At 41.5% G+C, this 12,887-nt stretch overlaps 1 non-coding gene across 1 annotated transcript; it reads right to left on the reverse strand.

The window, feature by feature from the left end:
• Positions 1-12,002: 12,002 nt before the first annotated feature.
• Positions 12,003-12,110, reverse strand: LOC126178671 (U6 spliceosomal RNA). The gene has a single exon (XR_007536553.1). It is a non-coding gene; the product is annotated as a U6 spliceosomal RNA (small nuclear RNA).
• Positions 12,111-12,887: the final 777 nt, after the last annotated feature.

A 12,887-nucleotide genomic window follows, 5' to 3' on the forward strand; every position in this document is an offset into this window, starting at 1 on the left:
CTCTGCGTGCCACAGGAGCCGTTCCTTGCAAAGGAGACCCGCCGACTGTCGATTACAGTCAAAGCGTTAATGAGGGGAGTGCAACCCCTGATGAAGAAAGCAGGGTTCCACAGAAAAAGGGGGAAACTGCCTTTAAAAGCAATTAAAACAGAGTGAAAGAGCGATGACAAAGGCAGCTGGCAAAGGAGTTCACGGACCCCCGTATCCGGCGTTCGGCGGGAGACGCACGTATCCAATCACATCGTCCCCACTCCGAAAGTAATTTAAAACGTTGTTTCTGAGATTAAAAACCGCTTTTACGAAGGAACACATAAAATCAATTCAACTGTCTGTGAATCGTCCGCCGATGTGGAAGCAAATAATTTGGAGAAGCCGGAAAGAGGGAGGGGTATTCCATCAGGATTTGACCTAGTATACTGTCTGTAAGGCTCCGAAACCGCAGTGTGGGGGCCGTTATTTTCATAAAACAGAGCCATAGGTTAGCCTGACATAACCGATGATGTGGCGACGCAGAAAGGTGAATTCCTTCGTGGAGGTACGGCAGGAAGAGTTCCATGCAGCAATAGTCTGCTCGATAGTGCAGTAGTTGTTCCAACTCTACGTGAGGGTACACCTTATTTACACCTGCTATTCTGCACCTGAGGTCGTCGGAGTGATTGTGGGGAGGTAATCGCTTAAATAACCAGAAACCTGGCCAGATTATCATGGGACGCCCCCATGGCTTAGAACCGAGAGAAAGACAACTCAGTAGGAAGTACAGATAAGACAGGAAAAGGAACAAATAGGATATTTACAGCCCAGAGCAGGTAATATCCTACCTTACAAAATTTCATCTATGTTTAGGAACTGTGTAAGGAAAGTATTTCAAAGAAGCAGCGGGTTGGAAAAGGAGGAGGAGGAGGAGGAGGAGATTAGTGTTTAACGTCCCATCGACAACGAGGTCATTAGAGACGGAGCACAAGCTCGGGTTAGGGAAGGATGGGGAAGGAAATCGGCCGTGCCCTTTGAAAGGAACCATCCCGGCATTTGCCTGAAGTGATATAGGGAAATCACGGAGAACCTAAATCAGGATGGCCGGACGCGGGATTGAACCGTCGTCCTTCCGAATGCGAGTCCAGTGTGCTAACCACTGCGCCACCTCGCTCGGTTTGGAAAAAGAAGAGGAAATACAAATCTAGCCTTCAATAGTGGCACCGTTCGAATCTTTACCAGGAATACTTTTTCGGCCTTTCTTTTAAATGAATGTAGCGATAGCTGGAATTTACGGCTGTTTTCCCAGTCATGAACAACGAAGCAAGTGCTGAATTTATCACGCCATCGACATGACCCTAAACTGCTGTCTTTCTTCATTCTGGAACCCATCCTTATTTCCCCTGTTGCCCTTTCTAGCACTGTACTCTTCCCTTCCAATTTTTTAGTTATTTTCTGTAGTTTTGCACGGCTTCAAAGCATTCAAACAGAAGTCTCTGTGTGGCACTACGTGATGAACGTTCATTTATTGAAGAGAAAAATTCAACCTGCATTGCATTCAGTGACCTAGAAATAGGTTCAAATGGTTCAAATGGCTCTGAGCACTATGGGACTTAACATCTTAGGTCATCAGTCCCCTAGAACTTAGAACTACTTAAACCTAAGTAGCCTAAGGAAATCACACACATCCATGCCCGAGGCAGGATTCGAACCTGCGACCGTAGCAGTCGCGCGGTTCCGGACTGAGCGCCTAGAAATAGGTAGCTACCAAGTGAGTAAGAACTGTGAACATCTGTAGGCCACGGAAAACTTATGTGGAAACGTCTGTCAACGTCTTCACAACGTTTTAAGAAGACCACTGCTGACCACTTTCTATTCACAATGCGTCCCCTCGGATTTCTACGTCATATATCTTCTTAAATTTTTGTTAGAAACGTCTACGTAATTAATGACCAGGAAATTTTTTGTTTTCAGTCAGACTGCTTCCTACAGGACGATTTCCCTAACATACAGTAAACATGTCGGAAAAAACTGACAAGAAAGTAAAATATAAAATGAATTGCCTGTCGAAGAGCTTCTGAACGAAATAGAAACCAACAACCACATTACTTGGCTAGGAACTGCATTCATCACGTCTCTTGTTAAGCTCCTTCGCTGTAGTTTCGTACTGCCTACTGACACCACTAAACTGTTACTATACACGGTGGTAAAAGAGTCTGAAACGCTTATAAGGGTGTTGCAGAGTAGGTTGTGCTGAGAAATAATCGTTCAGAAAAAAGATTTCGAAGCGTTGTGTGTTAGCCAATGAGGCCGTTCGCGCGCAAATTCAAGCAGCCGGCCAGAGGCGATGTTGCCAAACGTGATCTTTGTCTGGTTTCCTAAAACCTGACTATCACACGGCTTAGTGTGTTCTCTTGGTCATATTCAGTTCCCGGGTTCGATTCCCGGCGGGGTCAGGGATTTTCTCTGCCTCGTGATGGCTGGGTGTTGTGTGATGTCCTTAGGTTATTTAAGTTTAAGTAGTTTTAAGTTCTAGTGGATTGATGACCATAGATGTCAAGTCCCATAGTGCTCAGAGCCATTTGAACCATTTCATATTCTGTTACTTCGCCGGATTGAAAGGGATAAGAAATTTTAAGACAAGATAATGACCGCCAGTGGCATTTATTTTAATTATTTACTCTTATGAAAGCTTCACATGATACCCAGCGGAGTTGTAATAATATGAGTGACGTAACCAAAATGCATTAAAGTCGTCAAAGTAAAATGATAGAACTTCCAAAAAACAATACCGTACTCACAAGAACGCAAAGTATATAACATTTACACATCTGAAACATATCACGAAAAGAATGACATTTTTTCTAAGGCATTCATTATAGCATTTCGTTTGGGAGGTTCCATTAAAATTACACTGTGCCAGAAAACCCACTATGGTAAAGTACCCAAATGTGGCATCTTTCTTTTATTATAAAGTATACATTCATGTAAATGTTGGAGAGAAGTGGAGCACTTACTTCATTGCAACCCAGTTATATGAACTATTTATGCTAAGGTCAACTGTTGTATCACTTTAATCAAGTATGTCAAAAGTAATGATGACGTAAAAAGTAGCAATCCTTTAAGTCTGAGAAATCAGATTTAAATATGTATGTATGAAAGGCACGTACAGCATTGGAAGTTGCTAATAAAATAGCTAAACACATAGAGTTAGCAAAACTTTATTATTACTAGAATACACAGGACTGTTAACATTACATTTCGAACTACTATATCTGGAGGAATTCTGTCAAGTAATTCAGCCTTGAGATTCTTGCGTGGATAAATCATGATCTGCAGAATAAACTGTCCGGATGCGGACATACAGGTTACAAGTGTCAAACGAGAAATACGTTCAGCATAAGATGGTTAACATGACATTTTCTTATGTTGTTGTTGTAGTTGTTTTCAGTCCTGAGACTGGTTTGATGCAGCTCTCCATGCTACTCTATCCTGTGCAAGCTTCTTCATCTCCCTCTACGATTTTTACCCTCCACGCTGCCCTCCAATGCTAAATTTGTGATCCCTTGATGCCTCACAACATGTCCTACCAACCGGACCCTTCTTCTTGTCAAGGTGTGCCACAAACTCCTCTACTCCCCAATTCTATTCAATACCTCCTCATTAGTTATGTTATCTACCCATCTAGTCTTCAGCATTCTTCTGTAGCACCATATTTCTAAAACTTCTGTTCTCTTCTTGTCCAAACTATTGATCGTCCATGTTCCACTTCCATACATGGGTACACTCCATTCCAATACTCTCAGAAACGACTTCCTGACACTTAAATCTATACTCGAAGTTAACAAATTTCTCTTCTTCAGAAACGCTTTCCTTGCCATTGCCAGTCTACATTTGGTATCCTCTCATTTCGACCATCATCAGTTATTTTGCTCCCGAAATAGCAAAACTCCTTTACCACTTTAAGTGTCTCATTTCCTAATCTAATTCCCTCAGCATCACTCGACTTGATTCGACTACATTCCATTATCCTCGTTTTGCTTTTGTTGATGTTCATCTTATATCCTCCTTTCAAGACACTGTCCATTCCGTTCAACTGCTCTTCCAAGTCCTTTGCTGTCTCTGACAGAATTACAATGTCGTCGGCGAACTTCAACGATTTTATTTCTTCTCCATGGACTTTAATACCTACACCGAATTTTTCTTTTGTTTCCTTTGCTGCTTGCTCAATATACAGATTGAATAACATCGGGGAGAGGCTACAACCCTGTCTCACTCCCTTCCCAACCACTGCTTCCCTTTCATGTCCCTCGACTCTTATAACTGCCATGTGGTTTCTGCACAAATTGTAAATAGCCTTTCGCTCCCGGTATTTTACCCCTGCCACCTTTAGAATTTGAAAAGAGTATTCCAGTCAACATGGTCAAAAGCTTTCTCTAAGTCTACAAATGCTAGAAATGTAGGTTTGCCTTTTCTTAATCTATTTTCTAAGATAAGTCGTAGGGGCAGTGTTGCCTCACATTTCTGCAGAATCCATACCGATCTTCGCTGAGATCGGCTTTTACCAGTTTTTCCATTCGTCTGTAAAGAATTTGCGTTAGTATTTTGCAAACTGATTTTATTTATTAAACTGATAGTTCGGTAATTTTCACATCTGTCAACCCTTGCTTTCTTTGTGATTGGAATTATGATATTCTTGTAGAAGTCTGAGGGTATTTCGCCTGTCTCATACATCTTGCTCACCAGATGGAAGAGTGTTGTCAGGACTGGCTCTCCCAAGGCCATCAGTAGTTCTAATGGAATGTTACCTACTCCTGGGGCCTTGTTTCGACTCAGGTCTTTCAGTGCTCTGTCAAACCCTTCACGCAGTATCGTATCTTCCATTTCATCTTCATCTACATCCTCTTCCTTTTCCATAATATTGTCCTCAAGTACGTCGCCCTTGTATAGACCCTCTATAGACTCCTTCCACCTTCCTGCTTTCTCTTCTTTGCTTAAAACTGGGTCTCCATCTGAGCTCTTGATATTCATACAAGTGGCTCTCTTTTCTCCAAAGGTCTCTTTGATTTTCCTGTAGGCAGTATCTATCTTACCCCTGGTGAGATAAGCGTCTACATCCTTACATTTGTCCTCTAGCCATCCCTGCATAGCCATTTTGCACTTCCTGTCGATCTAATTTTTGAGACGTTTGTATTCCTTTTTGCCTGCTTTATTTACTGCGTTATCATATTTTCTCCTTTCATTAATAAAATTCAATGTTTCTTCTGTTTTCCAACGATTTCTACTAGCCCTCGTCTTTTTACCTACCTCATCCTCTGCTGCCTCCACTACTTCATCCCTCATCCCTCATTCTTCTACTGTATTTCTTTCCCCCATTCCTGTCAATTGTTTCCTTATTCTCTCCCTGAAACTCTGTACAACCTCTGGTTTAGTCAGTTTATCCAGGTCCCATCTCCTTAAATTCCCACCTTTTTGCAGTTTCTTCAGTTTTAATCTACAGTTCATAACCAATAGATTGTGGTCAGAGTCCACATCTGCCCCTGGAAATGTCTTACAATTTAAAACCTGGTTCCTATATCTCTGTGTTACCATTATAGAATCTATCTGATACCTTTTAGTATCTCCAGGAATCTTCCATGTATACAACTTTCTTTTATGATTCTTGAACCAAGTGTTAGCTATGGTTAAGTTAGGCTCTGTGCGAAATTCTACCAGACGGCTTCCTCTTTCATTTCTCTCCCCAATCCATATGCACCCACTGTTTCCTTCTCTCCCTTTTCCTACTCTCGAATTCCAGTCACCCATGACTATTTAATTTTCATCTTCCTTCACTACCTGAATAATTTCTTTTATCTCATCATACATTTCATCAATTTCTTCGTCATCTGCAGAGCTAGTTAGCATACAAACTTGTACTGCTGTAGTAGGCATGGGCTTCGTGTCTATCTCGGCCACAATAATGCGTTCACTATGCTGTTGGTAGTAGCTTACCCGCACTCCTACTTTTTTATTCATTATTAAATCTACTCCAGCATTACCCGTATTTGATTTTTAATTTCTAACCCTGTATTCGCCTGACCAAAAGTCTTGTTCCTCCTGCCACCGAACTTCACTAAATCCCCCTATGTCTAACTTCAACCTATCCATTTCCCTTTTTAAATTTTCTAACCTACCTGTCGGATTAAGGGATCTGACATTCCACGCTCCGATCCGTAGAATGCCAGTACTCTTTCTCCTGATAACGACGTCCTCCTAAGTACTCCCCGCCCGGAGATCCGAATGGGGGACTATTTTACCTCCGGAATATTTTATCCAAGAGGACGCCATCATCATTTAACCATACAGTAAAGCTGCATGCCCTTTGGGAAAAATTACGGCTGTAATTTCCCCTTGCTTTCTGCCGTTCGCAGTACCAGCTCAGCAAGGCAGTTTTGGTTAGTGTTGCAAAGCCAGGGCAGTTAATCATCCAGACTGTTGCCCCTGCAACTACTGTAAAGGCTGCTGCCTCTCTACACGAACCACATGTTTCTCTGGCCTCTCTACAGCTAGCCCTCTGTTGTGGTTGCACCTACGCTACGGCCATTTGTATCGCTGAGGCACGCTAGCCTCTCCACCAACGGCAAGGTCCATGGTTCATGGGGGTAGGTTTTGCTTATAAAGAAATAATTTCTCTGCATTTAAGCTGAACTATTCATCAGCTTGAAGAATTTTCATAGTGTTGTGTTTTATTTTCTCCATTTACGCTTTTAGAACCGCAAAACCATTGTCTACGTTCTTCTTTGAGAATCCCGCCCGGGTTATGGCCCATCGAACATAGGCCAGTGTGAGGTGGAGCGTTCACCATTAAGTTAAGTAGTGGTTTTGTTTTGTACATATGTACTGTTTGTGTTTTCCTTTCTGTTTCGTTTTTAAATGTATAGCTATGGTGATCTTTTAACCATTGACCAAGGTCTTCTTAGGCACTTGTGGGTTTTATTGTAGTTCTGAAGAAGGTGTAGTTATCTACGCCGAAACCTGGGTAAACACATAACACTAGGTGCTTTTTTCGCAATCGAAGCGGGTTTTTAGTTTTTTAATATATTAACCAACGATTAGTGACGCGATGCGGTGTTGAAGGTTCTTATACTCAGAGGATTTCTTGTAATAAGAGCTATTTGCTCCTTATCCACTTCCAACTATTCATGTGATCACTGCAAGTATATTAATGAATTATTGTGTCAACTAGATGGCATTGTTGACATAAATTTGTTTCACGGAGTCTGATTGCGTGCAGTCTTTCATTGGTGCTAACTACGTTGTAACTGCCTTATACCATGACGTTTTTATGTTAGACATGAGCACATTAGAACTAACGTTTTTCCAAATCTCAGTCCACTCAATGTGGAAACTGTAGTTCTATTTTCTTCCTTCCTTCGCTTTTCTTTCGTTCCCGCATTATGGCGCTTGATGTTAAGTGTCGTGACTGCCTGAGTTCGACACTTACATAACTAAACTCAACATAGAAAATCCTCACATGCCTTAAGCGACTGTTAATATTCTGCCCGTGAATCAGGGAAAGCAGATTTCGAGGTTTAATGATCTCGAAAAGTTGGCTGGTTATGCTTTCTCGCCAGTCTCTTATTATATTAACTTGCCTTTTGATAAAAGTGCAGAGGCTTTATCCGTTATATCAGTTAGTCACAGTCCACCATTTTTAGGATCTAAAGTGGCTAATTTAGCAAGTACTCTGAATACTTCACCTCTCCACAAAAAGTTGGTGATTTTGGACATTAGTCTCCTCGCTATCTTTCCCGGTATTGGAAACAACTGGGCAGTATAATAAGATTTAGCAAGTATGCATGAGTTGATATACTTTGTTCATGCCGTATAGTGGTTCCTTGCACTTTATCCACTGCAGCTTTCCAATTTAAAGCCATAAGCTTCGTAGGGCATGATGTCAGGTTGGTCCCAAGTCTTTTATATTGTCGGACTAATTTTGCCCACTCGAAGTTGATATTATCAAAACCTCTGAGATTTTACATCTAACCTATTTTTCGTTTGCATTGGCTCCAGATGCTCTACAGTACGAATTAATGACTGTAGCTAGCGTGGTTACCTCGTCATTATTCCTTATAATCACCCCTATATCGTCAGCATAGGCTCTTATAACTGTGTTATGTCCTGATAATGCTAAGCATTTTAATCTAGCATGGACATATCGGAGGAAAGGTTCCAGCGAAATGGTGAAGAGCGACATGGACAGAGGACTTCCTTGAAGAACACGTCGTTGTATTTGCATCGGCCTGGATTGTTGACAATTCAGCGCTATTTTAGCATTTATTCCAGTTGCTATGTTCTTAATTAACTGTGTGACCCTATCGTTGAAACCTATTTGGCCAATGTCTGTTGAAGATATTCATGATATAAAGCACACCTTATGTTTGTTACAGAAGTTGTGGCAGGGATATTCCTGAATTCTACTAGATTTTGAAAAATATTTCTGTCTTGCGCGGAGTTCTGATGTTGACTAATAGTTTTATCTGTAAGTCATGAAATTCTCTTGTCTACTATTCTAACTCTTAATTTATAATCAGAATTCAGCAGTGAAACAGGGCGAAAATTATTTAAATATTTGTTTCCATTATTTTTTGGCACCACAACAATTTTTTCGCCTGAAACTCAGCCGGAATCATTTTACCCTGTGTAGCCTCATTTACAATGCCCGTGATTTTCGCACCTACTATTGGCCAGTAATGGATGTAAGATACAGATGGCAGACCATCCGGTCCTGGGGATTTTTTTGGTGGTGAGGCGCACAGAGTCTCATACACCTCCTCTTTACTGACAACCTCGAGAAAATTTTCGATGTCGTCTTTTGTCAGCTGTAGGGCTAGGCTGTCAAGGAATTCTTCCAATAAACTATCATTATTTTGTTGTACAGAATATAGCTCGCTATAATAGCGATAAATGTCGTCCACGATACGCTGCTGGGTTCTGTCAGTCGTAGTGTGTTTTGCTCGAATTTCATCAATAAAAGTCCGTTTCATGTTTTTCGTATGCTGCACTAAATGACACAGGGATGTAGTTCATCTTCTGACACCGAATTTACCTTCAGATTTATTTTCAGCCCTTCAATTAGACTTCTCTTGATATAAAGTAACTTAGCTTTGACTTTTCTGATGTCTGCTATCCGAAGTGACGAACCTGCTGAGATTTGATCATATAGATCTCTAAAACGGAATACTAATATTCTATAGTGCATTTCATTTCTCTTGCGCTCTGGGCACTGTATTGAATGAGAACCTTCCTCAACTTTGGCTTAGCCTTTTTAACAAACCCGTCGATAGCAGTGGCAGATCTACTACGAGCACGCAGGCATATTGCCCATGTTTCTTTAATCCGGTCTTCTAAATCATGATTTACTAAGACGGAAGTGTTCAAATTCCACTGATTCTAGAATCGGCGAACCGGCTGTCTTGTTAGATTTATGCAAGCTAAGACACTTGAATGGTCTGGAAAGTACATAGGAATGGTTTCTACTTTTGTCTCGGAAGTTTCAAGATTTTTGGAAATATATAATCTGTCAACCCTGTTACGTGATGTTTCCATGACATAAGTGAACTCAACAATGGAGGGGTATTTGATTTCTCATATTTTCTTTAATTCTAAACCAGTAACTAGTTGTTTTAGTTCACTTGAGAAATTAAAATTAGGTAACTGATATTTTCAATTTAAAACACAATTAAAATCACCTCCAAGTAAGAACTGTCTTGGAGTTGACCTTAACAAGAATATCAGGTCATCTTTGAAGAAACGTGTCCTGTCAGCTCGGTGAGAACGTACTGAAGAGGCGTACAAGTTGATGACAGGCACATCATAGATATTTAGTCCTATTCCCCTTCTGGATTCCAGTCGTTCCACCTCACTTACTATAATCCCTTCCTCACCAAAACAGCTGTTCCAACACTTGTTTCGGGAAACACATTTATGTAACTGACAAAACCGGGAATTACTGAATCCGAAAGTAGATCTTCTTGTAACAGGGCAATATCAGTCGCGGATTCGTACAAAAATTGCTTAAGGGCCGATAATTTCAAACCAGACGTAATTTTATTTGTGTTTATAGTGGTGACAGAATAAGATTGCGTAATTGTACTGTCACTATGTAGTTGTTCTGATGAACTAATTTAGTTTCCTGTGGTTCAGGGTTCAGTTAAGCTGTAACAGTGTTCTCGGAAGGCTTAACATGGAATAACACTTCAATCAGTTTATTAGTTACTGTCCCGTTTTTTTCCAATTCTGATGTTTTCCCTTGTACCGCAAGCAGACTGATTTGCTGGTAAACTTCCTGATTTTTCCTCCAGTGATTCGTGTAGGACCGTTTCGGACCGAACATTCTTTGGGCTTGGGTCGCCCCTACCGTATTTTCCCTTCCCTTGGTTACGAGCTACTTTGTCATTTGGTTGCGTCTGTATTTTACTTCGCGGCTTATCTGGAGCAGCAGCAGACGTTTTCGCAATTTCGGTTGCCGGCGCCTGCCCTGGGGTGTTGACCGTGATTTCAGTTTGGCCACCGCTTCCTCGTTCTTTATTAAATTCACTTACTTCCTGATCAAGGGAAACAAATGGATACAGCAGTTTTGCAACCTCTCCCTGAATTTGTTTATTAACAGATAGCTACTGCACCTGTTGTTTCTTGCAAATTAATGCTGATTACACCCCCTTCATTTTCTGGTACCGTATGTGTATTATCTTTCTGTTCATCAGTTTCCGTTCGCCTTCCGGTTCCTCTGCTTCCACATCGCACTGTTTTTGCTTGCGAAGTGAGGGAGTGGGAAAGGACAGCTCGTCCTCTGAACAACTATCAGTTGTCTCCTGAGGTCGTTTTTTCGGTTGCATTTCAGTTTCACGAGTAGTGGTAGCAGGGTTTCCCGTTGTTATTAACGGGAGAAATTGACTGTTATCGTGAAGGGGTACATCTACTTCGCCCGCTGTGGTAACATTCTCAACCAACTGATCCGGGCTATTGTTTGGTAACAGATCATTCAAGGTAAGCTTTTGACGCTGTATCAAATTACTTTTAAGAACAACCGTTCGCCGCGGACGTTCCTGTCTGAAGTGGCCGGTTTCGTTACTGACCTGTATAAACAATTTGTGCCTTATACCCACAAACAGTTATGTGAGACGGACTATTCGTCTTAACGTCAATCTCTACACAGCGTACCCCGTTGAAACACTGCAATTTGAAGCGAGGCGAGTATATTTCATTCGCAATTGATTTGACGTCCCCGTAGTTCGAAAGAGCTTCCTTAATCTTATCATTTTCAATTTCAATGGGAAGATTCAAGACACGAACGGTTTTGTAGTGAATGTCAGCTCTATAGATGGAGACCTTACTTTTGTAACCATTTCTATGCACAAAATCTACTTCATAGCCCCACTTTCGTAACAAAAAAAAAAAAAAAATATTCAAAATGTGTGTGAAATCTCATGGAACGTAACTGCTAAGGTCATTAGTCCCTAAGCGTAGACACTACTTAACCTAAATTATCCTAAGGACAAGCACACACACCCAGGCCTGAGGGAGGACTCGAACCTCCGCTGCGACCAGCCACACAGTCCCTGACTGCAGCCCCTTAGACCGCTCGGCTTTCGTAACACTTTATCAACATTCTCAGCACTAATTAACTTGACAAAAACACAATATTTATCCAGGTATGGACTGTTTCAGAATTGAGACCAACTACCTGTGTAATCCTGTCACCTATTTCCGGGGATGTCGAGTGAACAGGACGGGATTCCTTGTCAAAAGCAAATACCAGAGTATTCTTCCTGAGGTTTGTAGCCATGGTTAATCCAGCGACGCAATTTCGGTTAAACAACCGAAATTCCAATTAGCAGCAGCAAGACCAGAAAGAGCGATCAGATCACAAGGAACAGGAACGAACACGGAGATTAACGGACGGACAGCACACGGCGAAGCACAAGTACAGCGATGTAAACACGGTAGAGCAGCGCAGCAGTTAACAGCGGCCACTCGCTAGCGCTGCTGGAACGGAACTCGAACGCTTCACGATTTTGCGCGTCATCCTTGCGCTGGGGCCATGCTAATCTTCTCTGTATCGTTCCAATTTTTAGTATATGTACCGCCGAAGCGAGTACATCTGGACCACCAAGGGCGCAAAGGATTGTGCGACTGTAGGAATTTATCGCTGGCACGCAACCCGTGAGACCCATATTCTCATGCTGTTTCTCCACTTCAACTTCTTGTAGCAAACGGTGGACAGCATACTGAACATATTTTGCGCCAGTCACACGAAATTAATAATCCGATTTGATTTTGACTGATTCTTTTTATGACGTTTTATTCCTTAGGACAATTAAAAACCGATGTGATTCATGCTTCTTATGCGGGTTTTGGCCTCAGGACACTTACAGTCCGATGTTAGTGACGCTTTTTACTCTGTTTTTTGCCTCAGGACACTTACAGTCCGATTTTTCCCATCCGTTGTGATATGACCTTACTGTGGTGAATGGCCTTACATAACTAATAGTATCACACCTATACACACATGAACAATGAGTAGTACAGTTTGTTAACGTCAGTTTGTCATTTGTAGTGGACCACTGTTAAATTATGATGCATACAGCGCCATCGGTTGTTACATTTTGTAACTATTTGTTTTTATTCTGCCATGCGTTTTCCCCCTTCTCCGATAATATTCCATTGCGATTCGGCGTCATTCTGACCTGTGATGTTATTCGTGTAGCGGTTTCAAAGATTAACTTCAATTATAATCATCCTGTACATACATACAGATTACACTTTACTTCATACACGAAATAGTTTGGCGACCCTGGCGCTAACGATACTCAGTATGCTGGATGGGTGATGAGTTTCGGCGTATTTAGGTTATGAAATAGGTTACAGTGTATTTT

The sequence above is a fragment of the Schistocerca cancellata genome, chromosome 3, assembly GCF_023864275.1.
Source record: "Schistocerca cancellata isolate TAMUIC-IGC-003103 chromosome 3, iqSchCanc2.1, whole genome shotgun sequence".
Classification (NCBI taxonomy): Eukaryota; Metazoa; Arthropoda; class Insecta; order Orthoptera; family Acrididae; genus Schistocerca; species Schistocerca cancellata.